This window comes from Ambystoma mexicanum, chromosome 8 (assembly GCF_040938575.1).
Source record: "Ambystoma mexicanum isolate Mex_15411 chromosome 8, UKY_AmexF1_1, whole genome shotgun sequence".
Lineage (NCBI taxonomy): Eukaryota > Metazoa > Chordata > Amphibia > Caudata > Ambystomatidae > Ambystoma > Ambystoma mexicanum.
In genome coordinates this window covers 1,233,461,503-1,233,474,453 of record NC_090929.1, presented here as the reverse complement: position 1 = coordinate 1,233,474,453, position 12,951 = coordinate 1,233,461,503, and the positions used below count along the sequence as shown (strand labels likewise).

General features: G+C 45.9%; 1 protein-coding gene across 3 annotated transcripts in view; it reads right to left on the bottom strand.

The window, feature by feature from the left end:
• The window catches only part of TBC1D12 (TBC1 domain family member 12), a 684,903-nt gene that overhangs the window by 180,423 nt on the left and 491,529 nt on the right, over positions 1 to 12,951 (bottom strand). The gene's annotated exons all lie outside the window — the stretch shown is intronic.

Here is a 12,951-nt window from a genome sequence, read left to right as displayed (position 1 = left end):
TGGCCCCAGTGCCTCTAGTGGAGTGGGCTATTGGCGTAAAAGGCAGAGTTCTTTCAGAAAGGGAGTAACATAGCTGGATACAATTGACTATCCACTTCGAGATGGCACCTTTAGAGACGTGATCTCCCTCTCGGCCTGTAGCTACGGAGACAAACAGTTGGTCTGTTTTCCTTAGCTCCCTGGTCTTGTCTACATAGTAGAGGACCGCTCTTCGCACATCTAGAGTGTGTAGTTTCACCTCAGCAGAGCTTTTGGGTTCTTGGAAGGCCGGAAGCTCAATGGACTGGTTAACGTGGAATTTAGAAATGAATTTAGGTGAGAACCTAGGGTGTGTTCATAGAACCAGTTTATCCTTATGAACAGTAAAGAAAGTATCCTGCACTGACAGAGCCTGAATTTCACTGACCCTTCTTATGGAAGTAATGGCTACTAAAAAGGTAGTTTTATAGCTCAGATGTTTGAGACTGGCTTTATGCATGGGTTCAAAGGGTGGCCCCATGAGCTTAGCAAGCACCACATTAAGGTCCAATCCTGGTGGTGGGTTTGAAATTGGAGGGTGGAGTCTCTTTACCCCTTCCATGAAGGCTTTAACCACTGGTACCTTCCACCACAAAACCTTATTGTGGGAGGTGGTGTAGGCTGACAGCGCTGCCAGGTGTACCTTGAGTGAGTTAAATACCAACTCTGCATCCAGCAGGTGGAGCATGTATGTGACAACATTGGAAGGAGTGCAATCAACCGAGTTGATTTGCTTATTCTGGAACCAGATAACAAATCTTTTCCATTTATCGAAGTAGCAGTGCCTCGTGTTAGGTTTCCTAGATTCTTTTAGGATGTCCATACATCTGTGTGGTAAATTGAGATGTCCAAACTATGACTTCAGGAGCCATGCTGCCAGGTTCATTGAGCTGGGTTGAGGATGCACTGTTTGATCTTGGTGCTGGGAAAGTAGGTTGTACCAGCGCGGGAGTCTGATGGGTTCGCACACCGCTAGTCTGCGAAAGTGTGGGAATCACGGTTGCCTCGCCCACATGGGAGCAACTAAGATGAGCGTCAGATTCCCTGTGCATCTTGTTGACCACCTTCCTCATGAGCGGAGTTGGTGGAAAAGCATAGGCAAACATTCCTGAACCAGTTCATCCACAGGGCGTTCCCCTTGGAGTCTGGCTGAGGGAACCTGGAAGCGAATCCTGGGCATTGCCTGTTTTCGCTTGTGGCGAATAGGTCTGTAGTGGGGAAACCCCACTGTGAGAAGATGTCTTCTACGACTTCTCTGAGTAGACACCATTCATGTTCTTCTGGGAGGGGATCTCTGCTCAAAGCGTCCTGTAGCGAATTGAGATCCCCTGGAACATGTTGAGATGATAGGTAAATGTTCCGTCTGAGTGCCCATATCCACATTTTCTGGGCAAGCTTGGACAGATTTGGCGAACGAGTCCCTCCCTGTTTGTTTAGGTAAAACATTGCTGTTGTGCTATCTGTCAGGATCTGCACTGACAGGTTCAACAGGTGGGGCTCGAACGCTTGAAGCGCTCTGAATTTTGCCAGAAGCTCTAGCAGATTGATATGATTCTTGGCTACTGTGTGAGACCAGAGACCCTGAGCTGTGTGGTGAAGGAGGTGTGCTCCCCACTCTGACAGGAATGCATCTGTTGAGACTACAGCCTGTACTTCAGGATCGTAAAATGGTTTCCCCTTTGACAGGTTCTCTTTTGTCCACCAGTGAAGACTTTGTACAAGTGTTGGCGAAACGACCACTAGATCGTCCCACTGACCACTTGCCTGAGACCACTGTTTCACCAACCATTCTTGCATGGGTCGCATGTGCAGGCGCGGGTGGGGGACCAGGTAAATACATGACGCCATCATGCCTAGCAAACGCATCGCTTCGCGCACCCTTATCTGGCGAGCGGGCTGGTATAGAGGAATTTGCAGTAGTAGATTCTGAATTCTTTCCTCTGATGGAAAGGCCAACCCCTCTTGAGTGTTTAAGACAGCTCCTAGGAACCATTTGGAGGTGCTTGGCACCAGACTTGATTTGTTCTCGTTTTTGGAGAAACCCAACTCGAAGAGGAGGTTGATCGTTCTTTGAATGTTTGATCTGCAAATTACTGGGGTCTCCCCAGTGATGTAAGGGTACACCGGGATTGCCTCCCTGCTCAGGTGTGCCGCCGCAACCGCCAGTACCTTGGTGAATACCCATGGAGCCGAGGCTATACCGAAGGGCAGCACCTTGAACTGGTAGTGCTGACTGTCCACCTTGAAGCGCAAGAATCTTCGGTGCGCTGGGAACATGGAAATATGAAAATAGGCATCTTTCATGTCCAATGTTGCCATGTAATCCCCCCTTTTCTTTTTTAGGAGGGGGATTACCTCTTGGAGAGTAGTCATGCAAAACTTTTGGGGCTTGACATACTTGTTTGCAGGGCGTAAGTCTAATACTGGGCGCATTGTCAAATCTTTTTTTGGTACAAGGAAGTAAGTTGAATAAATACCCTTGTTTACCTGGTTGGCCGGGACGAGTTCCATCACGTCCTTTGCTAGAAGATTGACAATCTCCTTGAGGAGGATCTTTTGGTGGTCCAAGGAATGTATCTTTTGACATGGACGGTGGTTTCGGGGACGCTCGAGCAGTTCTATGCAGTATCCTGCGGACACTGTGGACAGCACCCATCTGTCTGATGTGATCCCTTCCCAAGCATGGGTGAAGTTGGAAATGCGTCCCCCTACTGGGGATGTGTGAGAAGGGACCCTGAGCACAGCGTCACTGTTTTGCGGGAGGCGTCACGCGTCTGCTAGGGCTGCCTCTACCTCTACCATGGCCCCTTTTGTTTCCTCTGCCGTAACTCTGGGTAGTCTGCTCGTTGTTACCCCATGATGTACCCTGCCCCTGTGTATAATTGGAGCCCCTTCATGAATTTTGACCGCGTGGGCGACGAAAATTACCATTGCCTCTTTGATTAGGGGGCTTGTTGGTCAACTGTCCCAGAGATTTCAGAGTATCATACTCGTCTTTGGCAGTTTTTAATGCGTCCTCAACCGCCTTGCCAAATGGGAGATTCGGTTCCACCGGCATGTCAATTAGGGATGCTTGTGGCTCGGGTTTAAACCCTGACTGTCTTAACCAAGCATGCCTCTTAATGACAGTGCTCTCTGCTATTAGCCTTCCTGCATTATCTGCGGCATCAAAGGTTGCTTTAAGGATGCAACCGGACACGGCTCTCCCCTCCGACGCGACCTGGGCCAACTGACCCTTGAGTGGTTCGGGTGCAGAGTCAATGAGGGCAGCTACCTGCTTCCACTGGTGGCAATTGTAACTTGCAGCAGAGTGGTGGTGTTGGCAATCCTTGTCTGGTAAGCGGATGTGGAGGCTACCTTCCTTCCCAACCCGTAAATTCTCTTGCTCTCCTTGTCTGGGGGGGGGCCTCAGATGAGGATGATAGAGGTATCCCCGCCCTCTTTCTGGTGTTTGTACCTACCAAGGAGTCGGGCTTCAATTGACCCCTTATGTAAAGTGGGTCTGACTGGGCGGCCCTGAACAGTTTCTTGATTCTGGGGTTTATGGCCCTGGTGAGGTTAGGAGTAAGAAGGAAAGGATCAATTTTCCGTTGGATGGACTTGAGAATTGGAATGGCTTGGGCAGTGGGTCTCTTCTCTCCCACTAGTTCTTCTGCAAAGTCCCTATCCTCCTGTGCCCCCTGAGTTTCTATGCAGAAGTGCTCTGCCGCTCTAGCCAAGACCTCATTTAGGAGGGGCTGGTTGTCTACTGGAGAGTCTGTAACCTGAGGTTCTTTGTGAACAGGAGAGTCTATCCTGTAGACTTCTGCAACTTCATCCTCCTCCCCCTCTTGGCCCTCGTCATCCCTATAATAGTCCACCCCAGTTTGGTCATCCAACATTACCAAGTCTGGATCCTCATCGTACTGAAGTGGATCCTCACCATACCGAGTGTAAGGCTGTATGTAAAAAGGGTCTGAAATCAGTCCCTGAGTTGGAGTCTCAACCGAGGTTTCTTAGTAGGGGGCTGAGGGTCCCTGGATCCTGAACATGGGCATTGGATTTAAGCTTATCTGAAGACTTTGAACTGTCTTTATGTGTCTGTGGTGCAGAAGAAGTGTGAGATGGTTTCGTCTGCTGTTTACCCTCTTCCCCCTGAGTAGAACAGTGTTTCCCTGATGTTTCCACCTTCTCTGAGCTTTTCGACACCTGGCGTCGTGATTAAGGGGTAGTATCTCTTTCTTTCGAGTGAGCACGTCGGGACTCGGAAGCAGCCGCCGAACGGTCTGCCGGAGCAGACTTTTGGTATGCGGCCTGGGACTGGAGGTCGGATTCGTCTTCTGACGAGCGTACCTCTGTGACTTTGGTGAGTGAGGCAATTTTGGGAACTGTGGACGGTTGCCTCGTGTCGTGCGGCGATCTTGACCGGGAACGCCCAGAGGACACAGATTCGGTGGACCGCTCTCTTCATGCTTCTTTCCAAGAACTCGACATGCGTGTCGAGTCTCGGTTGGACTTCGAGTGTTTAGGCGTAGAAGTGGTGTGGGTAGCGCTCGTGTCTCTGGGTGTGTTCCCCATAACTGCCCTGCCGGACAGTCTTCCGAGGTCGGGGACTTGCGCTTGGGCGTCTTTCGATCACATCTCTTTGCCCTCGCCGTCCGAAAGTACGGTGTCGCTGCCATCACTGAAGGCGCCCTCCGCTTCCATGGCCTTGAGTTGCCTGGCGTGGTGGGCCCAACATTTGGTCGAGCAGTCCTTTAGTGTTTTTGCCTTTAACCGGCTACAAGCTCTGCAGTTCGCCTCGGGGTGATCCCTCGGCAAGCAGAGGTTACAGGTGGCGCGTTTGTCAACCCAAGGGTACTTGCGGTTGCACTTGGGGCAAAATTTAAATGGGGTACCCTCCATTCGCACCCTGTGGCAGCAGGCTAGTGTGTGTAGGAAAATAAGAGTGTAGAGTAGGTTTCCACCCCCACTCTCCCTGCTTGGAGGGCGGAGGCCAGAGGCCTTCCAAGGCCCGGGCCGAGGCCAGAGGCCTTCCAAGGCCCGGGCCGAGGCCAGAGGCCTTCCAAGGCCCGGGCCGAGGCCTTCTGAGGCCCAAAGTGCGTTGTGCAGCTCTCAACGGTTGTTTGTTCTTTGGACCGGCGTCGATCTTCGAACTTCGATGTCTTGACGTGGGAGTGGAAGAACGGGGAAATTAATATGATATTTAGCAAAATATGGCTGAAAGCCAGGGAACTCCACGCAATGCTTCCGACAAGTATGGTGGAAAAAACAATCTGAGGGTCCTACATGCGTGAGGGATCATGGGTACAGTGGACATCACACTAGGGATAGTATTACTGGCACGCCCTGTGTCGACGCCCATTTTTGAGTTTCGAAAAACGAATGCTCTGCAGCTTCCACTAGATGTTGGCCTATGCACAGCATGTGATCTAAGCAGATTCCACAAGCCTCAGAAATCACACACACACACACACACACACACACACACACACACACACACACACACACACACACACACACACACACACACACACTCTTAGAGTATTTTTCTTAGGGTTTAGTTGCAGGCCTCAAACACACAATTTGTATACATGAAGATAACTTTAATGTTATTTCCATTTTCTGATAATGCTGTTTCTTCCTTACTTTAGTTTCCCTGTATACGTGCCTCTGATTTGTATGCATTGTGGGTCTTCATATGTACTGTTTGTACTAGCACAAGTGTATAGTAAGTCTTGAATTGTTAGTCATTACATGTTTAACGTTACTCAAAACTCTGATAAGGTAGCATTCATTATTGTACTATCCAAAATTACAAGATTATAAATATTGTTCTTCTATGATGCATGCTGCAGCCATTGCCTATGTATGATTGGGTTCCTGTATTAACACCAACACAATTTTTTTTAGAGGAGTACATTCTTTAATAGATTAAGTAGTTCATGATGGGTCTCCCGATCACCCCTGACATCTTGTTAACATTATAAACACCACCCCTTGTAGGGACTTTCATCAAAATTAATTTCACATGTGATGTCAATGACATTTGTGATGTAATCATTGATGTCCTGGGTGTTAGTCTTAGCAGTGAACGGTGGTGGCGCGAGTTATGATTGCTTAGCTTACCATAACTGGCACATTTCTGAGGTTTTTCGGTTTTACTTGTAACCATAACGTCCCTTTAACAATGTTTTTTTCAGTGAATTTCATGGGTTCTTACCGGTGCATACTATTTTCCGACAACTTTCTTATATCATACTTATCACAATGAAGCAACATTTTTGTCCAAGTAACAAAGTTTCACCTTAAAACTCTGCCATTTCCCAACTTCTAGCATCATTTTTAACACTTCTGTACCCTTTGTGCAACTTTTTCCACTGTTTTTGCGTCCGTCGATTTACGAACAGTGCCACGTATCAATGCGCTCGAGCGCGGCAGGATGATGGGTCCACGATGCATCAGCACTTCACGATCGAGTCCATGCTTTGCAGACAGTTCAGAACTGCATTTCCTACTGATCTAGCAACTTTCAAGCTCAAAGTGTACCCTTGCACAGATCCCACACTTACTCTTACTCATGATCCATTAACAATCTACGATATTATCAAGAAGTTAAGCTCTTCGAGAGCTGAACGTCCAGATGGACTATCGAACCATATGTTTAAAAAACATCCATATAGATGGGCACATAGTCTTTTTATAATTTTTCGGGATATTCTAGTCACTCGTCTTATTCCACCTTCATGGAAGTCTTCAATAATAATCCCAATATTTAAAAAGGGTGATCGGTCTGTCCCGGGAAATAACTGACCCATTGCGCTATTAGATGCCCCAGGTATTTTTTGTACTAAACTGGTACTTTGTAAATTTAATTGCTTGACAGGAATCAACAACCATCGTGATTCAAATCAGACAGGCTTCATGGCTGGCATGGGTACTAATATCAACCTTCTGACTTTGAATGCTATAAAGGCTCAATGCCATGAGACCAAGCAACAAGTCTTTTTTGCGTTCATTGACTTAAATGCCGCCTTTGATTCTGTGAGTCGCTTTTTATTATTACAGAATCTTGCAAGAGACAATTGCCCGACAACATTATTTGATATCATTCATTCACTACATCATGCCACATCTATTCAAATTCATATTACTCTAGATGGTCTTCTATCAGATAAAATCCCCACACACCAGGGCTTAAAACAGGGATGCTCGTTAGCATCGGCGGCATTTAATTACTATATTCACGATGTGAAAATACCATTGGCACAAGTCATATCAGACTCTCCAAAACTGAATGACCAGCAAGTACAATCACTGATGTACGCCGACGACCTGGTCCTCGTTTCTAGGACCCAGGTTGGATTACAACAGTTATTTGGTGTGTTCCAAGAATATGTAAAGCTCAATGAATTATCCATCAATCCGACTAAAACCCAGATCGTACAATATTCTCCTAAACGTTCTGGGCCTTTGACATTTATGTGGACCATTGGTGTAACCCCAATCAGTCTGGTCCTAAATTATTGTTATCTGGGCACAATCTTTCAAGGACATCGAGGAGCACATGGGCAGATCGAATGGGTGGAGTCCAAGTTGGTATTGGCCATCTCACAGGCCCGTATTATTAGGCATAAATACGGAAAATTCTCAGGTTTTACCTGCAAGGCATTTTTGCACAAAATAAAAATAAAAAATAAAAAAAAATAAACAACTATTGTACCTTGAAACTTTTCCTACAGATTCGATATTTAAATTTACGTAATGGGAAGCAACATTTTGGCGTACAATACTTCACCTTCCTCAATGCACTCCGATACTGTGGATGAGATATGAACTTGGCCTACTATCTCTCGAAGCCTAAAATAACTGGCGTATGTGCTCGCTTTTCAGAAAATGTCTGCTGTCCACAAATGATAACACACTGCTCGAAATCCTTTCGCAGTATCTCTTCTCAAAAAAACAATCTAATTTCATTTCAAACTGGTTAGATAAAGAGTATTCGACACTATCGAAAGCAGAAATTTCCATAAATTTGTTGTTTAATCCCAACAAGGCCAAGTCTAAAATCTACCAAATTGACTGGATTACCACCTGCGAATTATGTCTAATGTATCGCGATGGTGATGCTGTACGATTTCCACCAACAAAAATTAAGCATCTTGCCAATGTATCTGATTCGTTCACCTTCCCCGAGATATCGGTGTGAAATACTCCGCCTTCGCTTTCACCTGTGGATAACACGGGATATAAAAGCAAGACGTGGTGTAGTGAGTCCTCATCAAAATGTATGCCATTTCTGTAAAGGCAAAACTATGCGTGAGACTCTTGCTCACCTGTTTAGAGTGTAGCTTGCTAAGAACTCGGAAACAAATAGCGTTTACCAGACAATGTCAATATTTGAGAAATATACCTCAATCTGAATGTTGGGCTGCCCTGTTAGGGTGTACAAATATGGCAATTCAAATAGCAGCTGTTAGCTTTTTAACTAGCCTCAATTTGGAGGAAGAAAAAAAAAACGAATGCAAATATATTGTTAGAACACACTTAGAATAATGACTAGTAGAACACAAAATGTGTATGTTGACAATATAGGGTTTCTAGCAAATAGTTGTAATTGGTTCTTACCTCAAATTGAGTGGTTTGTTTTGTACATGTATTTTCTTTTTGAATCGAAAGAAATGGAAGTTAATGAGAATTCTTCTTTTTCTTTTTAGTTTTTTTTCTTACTTTGTCAATGCTTAAAGAGTTTTAGAAGTGAGTAATTAAGTAGTACTTTTTATATGAAATATGCTGATTTTGTTATTGCTTAATGTATATGAAAATGATTTATGTATGTTTTGCATCTATTTTTGAAAGGTTGATTAAATTCAACCATATCAAATAAAAAAATAAAATAAAAAATTAACAATCTAGTACAAAGCACATACTTGCAAGAATATTAGCAAAACTGCCATTTATCTTAAAAATGGCATCAGCTATTGCCATTCCTCCTCCCAAAGAGCTACCACCACCGCCAGCTGGAGGACCTACACAACAAAAAAAGCACATATACTTCTAAAGACAATGAAGAGGACCAGGAATATGAGGTAGAGGAAGTGCCTACCTCTAGCACCAAGAGAGAATCATTGGTGGGGCAGTTCATTACCACTGTTGGGAATGTACTAAAGGCTAAAGATATCAAATTGAAATGCACCGAGTGCAACTTTGTAATCAGTCGCGGACTACCTTGTACAGTAATCCTACAGGAGCACCTCCATGCGCCACCACACCAGATCCAACCACCACAATGCTCTCAGAAAGGTTGCTCTTAGCAAGTAGTAGGTTGTCTTCCTCCACCTCATCTTCCTCAAACAATACTGTAACCACACAGCCTACTTCTGTGGGACCCAAAATCCCAACAGCTACCTTGCAAGCAATAAAAGAGGCTGTTGATCCATATCTTTCGAAGACAACAGGGGGAAGCAATTTTGAAGTGCTTTTGAAGCTGTAATCAAGGAGCCTGATAAACACGGTCCCCTCCTCTAGAAGTAACACAAGCGCAACATTTTCCCCAGTCCACCTGCCCCTCCATATTAGTGCTTTGTGCCTCTTCGCTCATTTCCCTCCCCACCTTACGTTGTAACCTCGCCTGCAAAAAACAACAAAAGCAAGGTTCCTTTAGGAACCACCTTTCACAGTTAAAAAATAGAACAAAAAAAAGAAAATCTTATAATAGAACAAAAAAAAGAAAATCCTATAAACTCATCTACTTCACATTTCTCAGTAAAGTACATAGACTAAGATTTTCATTAGCATTTTGTGTTATGCTAATGGGAATAATGTGGCATTCATCCCCCGTTCCAGATAAAGGCTCAGCAGGCCCAATGGACTGTTAGGATTCCATTCCAGCCCCTGCAATGGGGGAAAGACATTAACACCCTGGGTTCCCGCCTGCGGTGTCCCGCTGTAGAAGGAAAATCCTTTAACAAGATGGCCACCATGGAAAGGGAAGACGGAGCTCCGTACAGAACCCCTCTCCCCTTTCCATTGCAGCCTGCAAAAGGCAAACAGAGAACCCTATGACCATATTACCACAAGCAAATGTTTCTCTCCTTTTAAACCTATCCCACTTTCGAATAACTACCAGGTAGCCGGTCCCAGGTGGACATGGCCACTGTAACCCCATTTGTTGTCCCTCGTGGTCATGGCCAGTAGCCAGATTGTCCGGGTCATGACCTTACATCATGACCAAGACAATCTGGTCACTGGCCATGGTCACAGGCTATACCTCAGTCACCAAAGGTATTTCACTATTTTTTGTACCTACATTATGACACTTGTCAAAAAATGAAAACACGGGCACATTTGCAAAACCATGCTTTAAGGTAAGCCAATGCTTACACGAGTTTGCTGGAAATCCACCCATGTTTTATTTTTTCAAAAGTATCAAAATGTATGTACAGACAATAGTCATAACTTAGCCCCCACTTGACAAAATCTATTCAGACTTTACACAAACATTCAAGGTTGGGTCTATAATCTTTCTGAAAACGTTTGTCCACATTCATCAAACGGCAACAAAGTTATAAGCCATCTAAAAATGTTGGACGGGAGTTGGTTCCTGGTTACCAGAAATGACAACAGCTACCAGAATTCACTGAGAACAAAATTGAGACTAATCAGTAACACCTGAAAAGACTGCTTCCCTGAAGATTGTTAGAGACACGAAAGCGCTTGGAGAAGAGCAACTGAACTGCAGCAGGTATACAAAGCTGGGAACTAGAGTGCTCGCCTCACACTCTCTTTTTTCTACTTCGTTCAATAGCAGACATTTAGATGAAAAACAGGTATTAGGAGTAGCTTTAGGTTAGCAAATCAGTCATCAACCAACCTGGACAAAATAGCAATACTGGTAGGTTAGTAATTTTGGGTGGGCAAACTTTAGAAGCCCAAGCCTATTTGGGGAATGAGGCTCCCAAAATTCAGGTGGGGATACTGGGAGACCAGTGGCTCGTGGGTGGCAGAACAAAGGAAAGCAGATGTCAAATTGATACGTTCATAGAAGTTGTTTCTTCGCAGTAGGTAAACGAAATGGAGTCAAAGGGTTCAGGGGGACTAGGCAGACCACCTGAATGCTTTAGCCTCAAGGATGGATGTCCTGAGGCCTGGGAAAACACGGTTGGGTCATCCACCCCAACGTGACTCTAGAATCTCAGGAGTGAATAGCAACACAACGACTCCGATAAGTACCCGAGGGTAGGACAGTACCTTTTTCAGTGATGAACAACAACGTCAACGGTAGGTCCCCAAGGTAAGATGACAGCAGCTCTGGTTCGGTTCTCTGGCATTGGCGGCAGGAGGAGGAACTTTTGCCAGGAGGAGACCGTCAGACTCAGTCACAGGGATGCCCAGCAGATCTTTGTGGCACCCAGTTGAGGAGGCTCGACACAGGCTTCATTGTAGCGACGGTTGTCACCCGGCAGACTTTCTTTCGGGAGACGACTCAGTTGAAGGGACTCTCTAGGCTCAGAAAACTTGCATCCGAAACTGTGCTTGAAGAGATGATGCACTGCAGCAGTGCTTGAGGTCCCAGGGTATTCAGAGATTGCAGGCCTGGAAGGTCACAGCTCGTTGTTGGATGGCTCAAACTGTAGCTGGTCTCGAGACTGGTTATGCCCACCAGTCCAAGGGAGGAAGTCGTCCATTCTGGATCTTGCCCGTCGCACAGAAGAAAGGGTTGGAGCTGCAGCGGTCACTAAGTCTGCTTTGACAGTCGCTGGAGGTAGTTTATTTTAGCATTTTTTTCAGCGCACAAAGCCCCGAGTCATCTAGGCGATAGTTAAAGAAAGTGCATTAAACGTATGAATCACAATAGGTAAGCGTATACATACTGGCACAGCTTCACCACATGGTGCGGTGGGGGCTGCTTCACGCATGCAGATAGGCATAAGCAAGAAATTACATTTGCAGCACAGGCTGCCTGAGTCATAGTAGGTGAGTTGCAGGATATTTCATTCACAGCTCAAGGTTGAGTTGGTCGAAATAGGTTAGATGCAGGATATTACATTTGCAGCACAAGGTTGAGTTGGTCATAGTCGGTAGGTTACAGAAAAATACTTAGCACCAGAGGCTGCACAAGTCGTAATCGATGAATTGCAGGAAATTACTTTGGCAGCACACGGCTGTGCTAGATGTGAATTAATTGACCCAATGGCAGAGAGCCACAGCATTATCAGCATATGCAGTAATACATTTGGAGCATACAGGCAGACTGGAGGAGATGCGGGGCCATTTAGGGTGGTGTTAGCAGTACCAGCAATAACACAGTGGCAGAGTGCCGCAAAGTTAGCAACGTTGAGGTTAAGACAGACACGGACTCGTATCGGGAGCAATAAGCCATTTTAAGTACGCAAGCGAAGTGGAGGTTGTGGCAAGGGTCAATTTGCGTGGCGGCAGAGTCACCAGGTGAGCAGAAGGGGGCAAGAAAGGCTGCACCAGTAGCGTTAGCTCCTGACAGTGTAGACAAAGTTTAGAAGGTGTAGCCAGAGTCAATCTAAGTCGCAGAGGGTGTTCTAAAGTCAAAGGGTGTAGGCAAGTGCAAGGGCAACTTCCCAATATAGGACAGGCTGGAATATGGACGGAGGTGGAAGGGGAGTTACCAGAATATCACAAACTTGCAGGTGCGATACGGGAAGCCACCTTTTCACTGGGTTTCGGCAAGGATGTGAAACCGTTGATCAGTACGGGTCGTCAAGAGCACTGTGGCGTGCGAGTGGCGGAGGGGAGGGATGAGTCCGAGTGCAGGTGAGGAGACATAGCACCTCTTACCTGAAGTGAGCACTTTGTTGATTGGAATGCTGTGAAGTTGTAAGTGCGGGTCAAGGGTGTTACCAGGAGTCAGAGTAGATAGGCACCTGGCAGCATTCAATCCGGCCACACCGGCGAGCCTGGCAAGACAGGCTAAGACATAGA